Genomic DNA, 12,244 nt, shown 5'->3' with positions numbered 1-12,244 from the left:
CACAAATTCTACATATTTTTGACGATGGCGCAAATTGTTGGGCTGTTTAGCAATTAACTTAGTAGAGTGGAAGCGATTCCACTGTAGGAATTACTCCAGAGAAACAAACATTTGTATGTGAAGAGATTTCTATAAGGAATCATTTATTCATTCAAAAAAAAAAAAAACCACTCACTGAATTTCTACTATTTGTCAGGCATTGTTCTAGGCTCTGAGGATTCAGCAGTGAATAAAGAATGAGGATCTCATGGAGGTGGAACTTTAGTCACTCTATTTAGGCATTTTCTGTATGTTTGAAATATTTGATCATTTAATAATTTTTTTTCTTTTTATGGCCACACTTGTGGCATATGGAAATTCCCAGGCTAGAAGGTCTGAGCTGCCAGATTTAGCCACAGCTACAGCCACACCAGTTTCAAGCCACATCTGAGACCTACACCACAGCTCATAGCAATGCAGGATCTTTAACCCACTGAGGGAGGCCAGGGATCATACCCCAATCCTCACAGATACTAGTTGGGTATCTTACCACTGAGCCACACGGGAACTCCCTGAAATTTTTTTTTTTTTTTTTGTCTTTTTGCTTTTTTTTTTTTCCTAAGGTCGCTCCCGCGGCTTATGGAGGTTCCCAGGCTAGGGGTCCAATTGGAACTGTAGCCGCCAGCCTATGCCAGAGCCACAGCAACGCGGGATCCGAGCCGCGTCTGCGACTTACACCACAGCAACGCTGGATCCTTAACCCACTGAGCAAGGGCAGGGATCGAATCCGCAACCTCATGGTTCCTAGTCGGATTCGTTAACCACTGCGCCACGACGGGAACTCCTGAATTTTTTTAATGTTATAAAAAACTATGGATGTGCAAAAATCTGTTCAAATCTCTGTTTTCAGTTCTTTTGGGTATATATCTAGAAGTGGAATTGCTAGATCAGATGATAATTTTGTGTTTAATTTTTTTTGAGAAATTGCCATATTCTTTTCCACAGAGGCCGTACCATTTTATGTAAGCAGAAGTTGGGGGCAGAAGATTTTAAATCCGTCCCAGTCCTCAAGCTAAGATTACACAGCCACCTTGCCCTCCCTTCCAGTTATGTTTCTCGTCTGCTGCCCCCTAAATTTGTATCCAACCTGTAAAGTATGGAAGCAGAACAGCCCTCTTACATAAAGGGCGGGGCCAGCTCTTAAAGAGGCAGTTGTGCTGGAGTTACCAGGGGGCAGATTTACATTTAAATCCAACTCCTATAAATAACCTCAGCTATAGGTCGAGCGCCCCCCTCTGGTAGATCTTGGTTCTTCTCCTTCTTCAGCGGGAAAGAAAATGTATCTTTTAGTCCCTTCCTCGCCACCCATGACAGAAGGAATTAGAAGCTTGTTTGTGGAGTCATTGCAGCAGTAGACCAAAAAAAAAAAAAAAGAAAAAAAGAAAAAAAAATCCTTACATTTAAATGAGTCAAAAGGACCTTTAAATCAATCTGGCCTGAATCTCACAGTAGCAGACAAGTCCTTGGGGAGTCTTAAGTCTTGAAAAATAATTCCAGTTGAGTTAGAAAAGAACACTGAATCTAAAAAAAATAGAAAGTGAAAACCAGGATTCCATTAAACTGCAGCTGCAATAGTTAAAGAATAGTGAGGAGGGAACATAAAAATACATCATTTTTCCCTATTAAATTAGAAAATAAATTAAAAATCACCATTTTGGGGGGGGGGTCTCTTTAAGGCCACGCCCACAGCATATGGAAGTTCCCAGGCTAGGGGTTGGATAGGAGCTGCAGTGGCAGGCCTACACCACAGCAATGTTGGATCCGAGCCCAGTGTGTGACCTCATGGCAACGCCAGATCCTTAACCCACTGAGCCAGGGATGGAACCCACATCCTCATAGATACTAATCTGGTTCCTTACCCCTGAGCCATGACGGGAACTCCCCATTTTTGTTCTCTTTGATTATAAAAATAATGCATGTTTCTTGTACAAATGGAAGCATACAAAAATGTGTAAGTAAAAGATAAAGCCTTGAAGTTCCCGCCATGGTGCAGAAGGTTAAGGATCCAGCGTTGCTACAGCTGTGGCACAGGTCACAGCTACAGCTTGGATTCAATCCCTGGCCTGGGAACATCTGTATGCTGAGGGTGCAGCCACAAAAAATAAAAATAAAATAAAAAATAAAAATCTTGCAATGATAACTGTGGTAAATAGCTTTAAAAACTTCATATAGGAGAAAATCGTTTTATGCACTGCTTTACAGTCAGCTTCTCTCTTTAAAAATTATTTAATATTTTGAAATAAAAGATAACATGTTTACATGTTTAAAAAATAAAATAGGGAGTTCCCGTCGTGGCGCAGTGGTTAATGAATCCGACTAGGAACTGTGAGGTTGCAGGTTCGGTCCCTGCCCTTGCTCAGTGGGTTAAGGATCCGGCGTTGCTGTGAGCTGTGGTGTAGGTCGCAGACGCGGCTCGGATCCCGAGTTGCTGTGGCTCTGGCGTAGGCTGGCAGCTACAGCTTCAATTAGACCCCTAGCCTGGGAACCACCCATATGCTGTGGGAGCGGCCCAAGAAATGGCAAGAAGACAAAAAATAAGTAAATAAATAAAAAATAAAATAGGAGTTCCCGTTGTGTCCCAGCTGAAATGAATCTGACTAGCACCATGAGGAAATAGGTTTGATCCTTGGCCTTGTTCAGTGGGCTAGGGATCCAGCATTGCCTTGAGCTGTGATGTAGGTCGAAGATGGCTTGGATCCCCCATTGCTGTGGCTGTGGCCCTAAAAAGACAATAAAATAAAATAAAATGACAGTGGAAAGCTCCCTTCCACCCTATCCCCTGCATTTCACTTGCCCCAAAGAAGCAATTTTTTTTTTTTTTGGTCTTTTTTTTTAGGGCTGCACTCGCAGCATATGGAGGTTCCCAGGCTAGAGGTCCAGTTCGAGCCACAGCTGCTGGCCTGCACCAGAGCCACAGCAACACAGGATCCGAGCCGCATCTGTAACCTACACCACAGCTCACAACAACGCTGGATCCTTAAGCCACTGAGCAAGGCCAGGGATTGAACATGCATCCTCATGCATACTAGTCAGATTTGTTTCCACTGAGCCACAGACAGGAACTCCCAAAGAGGCAATTACTGTTGGGATTTTTGTTTATCCTCTGGAGGTCCTTCTATGTACACAAGCAAATAAAAACATACTTTCTTATAGTTCCTTCCCCCCCACTGCCACTCACAACACTGGAAGTTCCCTGGCCAGGAATGCAACCCAAGCCACTGCAGTGACCCGGACCACTGCAGTGACAATGCTGGATACTTAACCAGCTGAGCCCCAGGGAAAGCCTTGTGGTTCCTTTTTTCTCTGTAGAAGGTAACATTGTTCTATACATTTTGCTATTTTAACTATCAGTCTTGGAGGACCTGCCCTTTCATGTTTGATAGCTGATTATAACTGCATAATATTCCATTGAGAGAAACACTGTAACCTGACTAACCATTTAATCTCACTATTACTAGCACTGCTCCAGTAAATAACCCTGTTGAGACCTCGTTCTGCAAGCACAGCTATAGGGCAAATCACAGAATCAAAGGGTCCATGCGCTGTAAATTGGATACGTGTTGCCAAATTGCGCCCCTTGGGGATTATACCAATTTACAAGCAAACAATCCTGTTTTTTTGACCACAGTCTGGATACAGAATGCGATTTAAAATTTTTCCATCTGGAGTTCCCGTTGTGGCTCAGTGGTTAATGAATTCGACTATGAACCATGAGGTTGTGGGTTCCATCGCTGGCCTTGCTCAGTGGGTTAAGGATCCAGCGTTGCCATGAGCTGTGGTGTGGGTCGCAGATGCGGCTCGGATCCCACGTTGCTGTGGCTCTGACATGGGCCGGCGGCTATGGCTCCCATTCGACCCCTAGCCTGGGAACCTCCATATGCCGCAGGAGTGGCCCAAGAAATGGCAAAAAGACACAAAAAAAACCTTTTTTTTCGATCTGATATTTGAAAAAAATGGCATAGAAATATCTCAATGTAGTTTAAATTTGCATTTCTCTGATGAGTGCGGCTGAACATATTTTCATGTTTGGAAGCCATCTGAAGGTCATTTTTCTGTGAATTGATAGTTTATATCTTCTGCTCACTTTTCTATTGGGTTATTGGTCTTTTCCTCATAATTTTTTAGAGTTCTTTAAATGTTGGGATTATCACACATTTGTGATACAATTTGCAAAATATATATTTTCCCCAGTTTATATGTTTAGTGGTTGCTTATAATGTGGATGTGTTTTTGCCAAGCACATCTTTCAAATGTGTTTTTTTTTTTTTTAATGCTGTTTGGATATGACGTCACTGTCTTAAAAGTCTTTGTCTTGCCAAGGTTATAAATGAATTCTGCAACATTTTCTTTAAGGATTTATAGTTTCTCCTTTGATGACCCATTTAGAATTTATCCTGATGTGAGGCATCAGTAATGGACCGAACTTAATTTTCTTCTGGCTGGCTCTCACTGTCCTATTACTATTCACTGAATAATTTAGCTTTCCCCCATATTAATCATAAAGAACATTCCTGAATGTATTTGCATCTATTTCAGGGCTTTCTCTTCTCTTCCATTGGTCAGTTTGCCTAATATGAACCAGCACCATATTGTTTTCATTACTGAAATATAATATTTTTAAATAATGAAGAGAGATACTTCCACCCCCACCCCCGTCTCATTGCGCTTCTTTTCCAGAATTTTCCTGGCTATTTTTAGGCACTGATTTTTTATATAGACTTTATAATCACTTTGGTTAAATTTTTCTCCCAAAGAATTAGTACTTTCATTGTTACCATGTTATATTTATAAATTAATTTATGGAACATTCATATTTTTATGACGTTGAGCCTCTCTATGCAAGAGTATAACCTATATGATGATTTGTTCTTTAATGTGGGTTTGCTTTTGTTGTTGCTGTTTGGCTGTCCCCATGGCATGCAGAAGTTCCTGAGCCAGGGATTGAACCCATGCCACAGCAATGACAAGAGCCACAGCAGTGACGATGCCAAACCCTTAACCACTAGGCCATTAGGAAACTCCTAATGTAGGTTTGATGTTTTCTGTTAAGTTTACTAGAAGATATTTTGTTTTTTATTTGCTCTTCAAGGATCTTCTTTTATTTCTTCTAACTGGTTGCTACTTGTTCATTTCTATTTTTCTCTTTATAGTATACCTTGGGTCGTTTCTCATGTTCTTAGATACAGATTTCCCTTCTTTGCCCATGTTTTTGGATATAGATTTACCTCACTTCCCGAAATACTGTTCCTCTGTTTGAATGTATATAAAGGTAAGGATCTTGGGATAGAGAGATTATTCTGTATTATCTGAGTGGACCCAAAATGCCATCACAAATACCTTTATAAGAGGAAGGTAGAGGGAGATTTGAGACAGAAGGCAATGGAGGACTGGAGCAAAGCACTAGCTGCTAACTTTGAAGGTGGATGAAGAGGCTGTGAGCCAAGGAACGTGAAGAGTGCAGCTCCAGAAGCTGGAAGAGGCAGGGAAAGAGGTATAATTTGCAAACAATAAAGGCACCCATATTAAATTAGAGTTTAGTGGGGTTATAACAAACATATATCCCAGGTAATCATCACCCCAATCAAGATACAGAATATTCTCATCACTACAAAAGTTTGTTTGTTTTTTTTTTGCTTTTTATGGCCACACTCACGGCATATGGAGGTTCCCGGGCTAGGGGTCAAATCGGAGCTACCACTGCTAGCCTACACCACAGCCACAGCAATGTAGGATTCAAGCCGTATCTGGGACCTATACCACAGCTCATGGCAAAGCCAGATGCTTAACCCACTGGGTGAGGTCAAGGATCGAACCCACAACCTCATGGCTTCTAGTCAGAGTCCTTCCCACTGCACCACAATGGGAACACCCAAAACATTCTCTTGTGTCTGTTTTCAGTCCATTCTCTCCTACCGCTGGTCCTTGACAACCACTTGTCTTTCAAGATAGATCGGTCTGGCTTTCTCCACCTCCCCTGCGCCTGTGGCATATGGAAGTTCCCAGGCCAGGGATCAAACCCACACCACAGCAGTGAACCGAGCCACAGCAGTGACAATGTCAGACCCTTAACAGAGATTTTTTTTGTTTTGTTTTTTTTAGGGCTGCACCCTTGGCATAGGGAAGTTCCCAGGCTGGGTGTCCACAGCAAGGCCAGGGATTGAACCTGCATCCTCATGGATCCTAGTCAGGTTCCTAACTGCTGAGCCACCACGGGAACTCCCCAGGCTTTCTTTAAAAATAGACATACAGGGGAGTTCCCATGGTGGCTCAGTGGAAACGAATCTGATTAACATCCATGAGGACTCGGGTTCAATCCCTTGCCTCGCTCAGTGGGTTAAGGATCCAGCCCTGGAGTAAATTGTGGTGTAGGTCACAGACACAGCTTGGATCCCATGTTGCTGTGGCTGTGGCACAGGCTGGCAGCTGTAGCTCCCAATCGACCCCTAGCCTGGGAACCTCCATATGCCTCAGATGCAGCCCTAAAAAGACAAAAAAAAGAAAAAAGAAATATAATCAACATATTACATTATATTGGCTTTAGGTGTACAACATAATCATGTGACATACGTACAGACTGAAAAATGATCCCACGAGTTTAGTTAATAACCGTCACCTCACATAATTTTTATCTTATGATGGAAATTTTTAAGATCTGGGAATTTCCTGTGTTGGCGCAGCAGAAACGATTCCGAGTAGAAACCATGAGGTTGTGGGTTCGATCCCTGGCCTTGCTCAGTGGGTTAACGATCCGGCGTTGCTGTGAGCTGTGGTGTAGGTCGCAGATGCTCAGATCTGGTGTTGCTGTGGCTGCGGTGTAGGCCGGCAGCTACAGCTCCGATTAGACCCCTAGCCTGGGAACCTCCATATGCTGCGGGTGTGGCCCTAAAAGGACAAAAAGACGAAAAGACCAAAAAAAAAAAAAAAACAAAAGTAAGATCGACTTTCTTAGAAACTTTCAAATACACACCACAGTATTGATAACTTTAGTCACCATGCTGTACATTATGCCCCAGGACTTGTTTATCTTACAACTGGAAGTTTGTACCCTTTGACCACCTTCACCCACTTTGCCCACTCCCCACCCCGCCCCCGGCAACCACGAATCTGTTCTCTGTATCTGTCAGTCCAGGTTTTAAAAAAATTCCACATATAGGAGTTCCTGCTGTGGCACAGTAGATTTAGGAGCTGACTGCAGAGGTTCAGGTCGCAGTGGTGGCACAGGTTCGAATCCCCAGGCTGGCACAGTGGATTAAGGATCTGGCATTGTCACAGTTGTGGCCTGGATTCAGTCCCTGGATGGGGACCTTCCATATGTCATGGGTGTGGCCATAAAAAAACCCCACATGTAAGTGAGGTCATATAAGTATTTGTCTTTCTTTGTCTGATTTACTTCTTTCAGCATCCAGGTACATCCCTGTTTGCAAAAGGCAGGATCTCCTTCTTTTTTACAGCTGAATAATATTCCTTTGGGAATATATGCCATATTTTCCTTATCTATTCATCTGTTGATGGACACTTCAGTTTTTTCCACGTCTTGGTTATTGTAAATAACACTGCTATGAACATAGGCGTGTAGATACTGCTTCGAGATAGTGATTTCATTTCCTTCAGATAGGTAACTAGAAGTGGAATTACTGGATCTTATGGTAGTTCTGTGGAACCATTTCATTTTTTGAGGAAGCTTCTGTTTTGCATAGTGGCCTCACCAATTTACATTCCCACCAACAGTGCAGGAGGCTTCCTTTTTCTCCATAGCCTCACCAACACTTGTTATTTCTTTCTTTCTTTTCTTTTTTTTTTTTTTTTTTGCTTTTTAGGGTCACATCCGTGGCACATGGGAGTTCCCAGGCTAGGGGTCAAATTGGAGCCACAGCTCCAGCCTATACCACAGGCATAGCAACGCAGGATCGGAGCCACATCTGCAAACCACACCACAGCTCATGGCAACGTTGGAGCCTTAACTTGCTGAGCGAGGCCAGGGATCGAACTCGCAACCTCATGGTTCCTAGTTGGGTTCACTTCCACTGAGCCACGATGGGAACTCCAACACGTGTTATTTCTTTTTCTTTTTTTAGGGCCACATCCATGGCAAGTGGAAGTTCCCAGGCTGCTGCTACAGTGACAATGCCAGATCCTTAACCTGCTGTGCCACAAGAGATCTCCATTCCCTTTTTTTTTTTTTTTTTTTTTTTTGGTCTTTTTAGGGCTGCACCTGCAGCATATGGAGGTTCCCAGGCTAGGGGTCTAATTTGAGCTGTGGCTGCCAGCCTACACCACAACAGCCACAGCAACTTGGGATCCGAGCTGCATCTGCGACCTACACCACAGCTCATGACAACGCCAGATCCTTAATCCACTGAACGAAGCCACGGATCGATCCTGAGTCCTCATGGATACTAGTCAGGTTTATTACAGCTGAACCAACAGGAGCTCCTCCTGTCTTTCTAATAATAGCCATTCTAACAGGCATGAGGTGATATTTTATTTTGGTTTATCGTCTGGCTTACTTATGAAACCCTTCTTCCTCTCCACTCACTGTCACCACTCCCAACTCAATCAGAAAGCTGAAAAGAATCTGGATTCTAGAATTTTAATTCTAGGTTTTAAAAAACACTGTCTTATGTTCAACATGTCTTTTCTCTTTTTGACTCTTTTTCATCAGTAGTACTAAGTTTCTCAAATATTTGGAACAGCAGTTAAGACTTAACCACATGGTTTGCTGGTTTCCTTTCTCACCATTGTTTCTTGTTTATCATGTTTTACCATGTATTGTGTTCTCCACTCTGATTCGTGTTTATGCAGCAGGGTTGTAAATTCACACACACACACTCAGATGTGCATATGATGGAAATGCTTTATGTCTATGATGGATCTTCCTTCCTTTCTCATGCCAGCAGCAGGGGAAAAAACGTTAACCTCATACTTAACGGAATCTCTGTCTCCTTCAGATTAGATGCTCTCTTTGAAGTAAATATAGAATCATTTCCAAGTCCATCTTCTTGACAGGGCTGTCCTTCCCGTTCTCATTGCTTTTCCCCAAGTGGCACCTGGGCATGGCGGGAGAGGGGCTATCGCTGTGCTGTCCTCAGCGGGTTTCTGACCCAGACTGGGTTAATCTGGCCTCTGGGCAGGCGTATGCTGGGGGCGACAGGTCCCCCCTGGCCTCGGGCATGTCGTGACATTTCTGCTTCTGACCCTCCATGCCTGCCCATCAGCGACTTCTCTCTTCCACCAAGGCCTCAGCTGGTGACTCTCTGTTGGCTGTTCCCACTTAGGCTTGGGGTGGAAGTGGGCAGGGATAGAGGCTCCCTGGGTGTTTGCACAAATCATCTTTTGCTTCCTCTGTGGGCCCCTCTCTGTTCCACAGTTCCGCCTCAGCACAGCGGTCCATTGGACACCACGTGAGTGGAAAGGAGGCAAAGGGCACAGTGCCCTGCAGGGGCTGGGCTGCCACCGGTGCGCCAAGGATAAGGTAAGGGGCCGCAGGAGCTGAAGCAACAGAGACCACTGGGCATCTGGGGCTCCTCTGCCCACCGCTCTCTCCCCCCAGCCTCTCCTCTCTGGCCTCCACAGTGGACCCCACATCCCTCAAATTTTCACTTCTTTTTTTTTTTTTTTTTGTCTTTTTGCTATTTCTTTGGGCCGCTCCCGCGGCATATGGAGGTTCCCAGGCCAGGGGTCCAATCGGAGCTGTAGCCACCGGCCTACGCCACAGCCACAGCAACGCAGGATCCGAGCCGCGTCTGCAACCTACACCACAGCTCACGGCAACGCCGGATCATTAACCCACTGAGCAAGGGCAGGGACCGAACCCGCGACCTCATGGTTCCTAGTCGGATTCGTTAACCACTGCGCCACGACGGGAACTCCAAATGTTCACTTCTGTTGAGTGTATTCTCTTGGGTTTTTTTTTTTTTTTTTTCCTGAAACATATCAAGGTTTTCTTGTATTTTTCTCTTTGATCATTTCCACGAGATGTGGAGAGGAGGGAGAGGTGGATGTCCTTGAAACCAGAAGCCAATGAAATTATCTTTGGATATTTAAAATTCTACCACATTATGGTTTTCTGATACTCTTCTCATGTCTTCCTCTTATTTTTCCTTTTTGTCTTTTAGGGCCGTACCCACGGCATATGGAAGTTCCCAGACTAGGGGTCTAATCAGAGCTAAAGCCGCTGGCCTACACCACAGCCACAGCAACGTGGGATCTGAGCTGCTTCTGAAATCTATACCATAGCTCACGGCAATGCCAGATCCTCAACCCATTGAGCAGGGCCAGGGATCGAACACACATCCTCATGTATCCTAGTCAGGTTTGTTACCACTGAGCCACGATGGGAGCTCCTTATTTTCCTTTTTTTGATAGTTACAAAATATGATTCCTAATGGTCTAGAACATTCTAAATTCACTGCATGATTCCAGGACAGATTTCATTCAGGATTGTAGTTCTGAACTACAAAGTATTATGGGAAAGGGCTGTGATCAGGATTATAAATAGTAGCAATTATATATTTTTTGAGTTATGAAAGATGTTCTAAATTAACCTAGATATATACAGACTATTGGGACACGTGGTGGACTGGAATTAAGGCGTATTATCCAGAAGCTGAAAATCGTGTTTTCCACTAGGGGGAGCTGTAGACTATGTCTGAAGCTTTTTGTTTTGAGAGAAATGTTTCTTTGTGTCTTTTATGTGCCACTTTTAAGTATGATTCTCCTGGGCCCGCCCTGAGGCCAAACAGTCTAAGGCAGAAAACCTGAAGTCTTGGGGCTTACTTCAGGTGCAGCTGGATTTAGGTGTAAACAACCCAAGGCCTCAGGCTTTGCTCGTCCACCTCCGTGGCTGGCTTTGCTGTCCGAAAGGCTCTCCTTTCCCAGTGGCAAGGTGGCTACAGCGCTTGCGGCATAATTCCTCCCAGGCATAATTTCAACAAAGACCTCACTTACCTAATGGCTTCAATGAACACAGCAACGCAGGGTCTCAGCGGTATCTGCAACCTGCACCACAGCTCACGGCAACGCCGGATCCTTAACCCACTGAGCAAGGCCAGGGACCTAACCCGCAACCTCATGGTTCCTAATCAGGCTCCTTTCCTCTGTGCCATGATGCGAACTCCCCGTACTGTTTCAAATTAACAACCTGTGTGGGCTTGGACAAATTTATCAGTTTCCATTATTTTGGCAGGAGGGCAGCATTCCATGCCTTCTGATTTATGATCCTAGCTAAGGAAGTCTTACCCAATCAGATATAACATCCATCCCCAAAATGCAACCAGGTAAATGGGACAAAACCACTTCACTAAAGAATGTTCAGACATTACAATTTCTATCCAAACTTTTATCTTAATCAACTGTTACATTACATTCCCAAATCCTCCCAATCTAACCGTTGCCCCATCGGGACTCACCACCAGGTTTTGGAACCACCATGTGTGGCTCTTCTCTTATGTCCTGACAATCTTACCCACTCACATAGCCTTGAGTCCCCAGCCAGTGTTTCAGAACATTTGAAGTAAGGTTTCTCCTTGTCATCCTTGCCTTCTAAATTTTTAAATTCCTCCAAATTATGCTTAGAGTCCCTCCATGTTTCTGGACCAGCAGGGGCTGCCACTGGTCCACTCAAATTCCAAAACAATTAAGACCTTTGTTTTTCCATCTACAGATGAACGGATAAAGAAGATGTGGTGTATATGCACAGTGGAATACTACTCAGCCATAAAAAAGAATGCAAATTTTGCCATGTGCAGCAACGTGGATGGACTTGGAAGGCATTATGCTAAGTGGAGTACGTCAGAGAAGTGTATGATATCACTTACATGTGACATCTGAAAAATACAACAAACTAGTGAATAGAACCAAAAACAAGCAGACTCACAGATACAGGGAACAAAATAAAGGTTACCTGTGGGGAGAGGGGTATGGGGAGGGGTAAGAGAGGGGTAGGGGGTTCCAAGGCACAAATTACTATGTATAAAATAAGCTACAAAGACATATTATACAACATAGAGGATATAGTCAATATTTTATTTTATTTTGTCTTTTTAGGGCCTTGCCTGCAGCATATGGAGGTTCCCAGGCTAGGGGTCGAATGGGAGCTATAGCTGCCAGCTTACACCGCAGCCACAGCAAGGCAGGATCTGAGCCATATCTGCGACCTACACCACAGCCCATGGTGTAATGCCAGATCCTTAACCCACTGAGGGAG

General features: G+C 44.1%; 1 protein-coding gene across 1 annotated transcript in view; it reads right to left on the bottom strand.

Annotated features, from left to right (window-relative positions):
• CNTROB (centrobin, centriole duplication and spindle assembly protein) overlaps positions 1 to 12,244 on the bottom strand; it is a 69,575-nt gene that overhangs the window by 2,539 nt on the left and 54,792 nt on the right. The gene's annotated exons all lie outside the window — the stretch shown is intronic.

Source organism: Sus scrofa, chromosome 12 (assembly GCF_054392235.1).
Source record: "Sus scrofa isolate SSC_HxYL_T2T_F1_AM1 chromosome 12, Sscrofa_HxYL_maternal_Yorkshire_Landrace_v2.0, whole genome shotgun sequence".
NCBI lineage: Eukaryota > Metazoa > Chordata > Mammalia > Artiodactyla > Suidae > Sus > Sus scrofa.
Note: the sequence above shows the minus strand (reverse complement) of the source record. Positions and strands in the feature narration are given on the sequence as shown.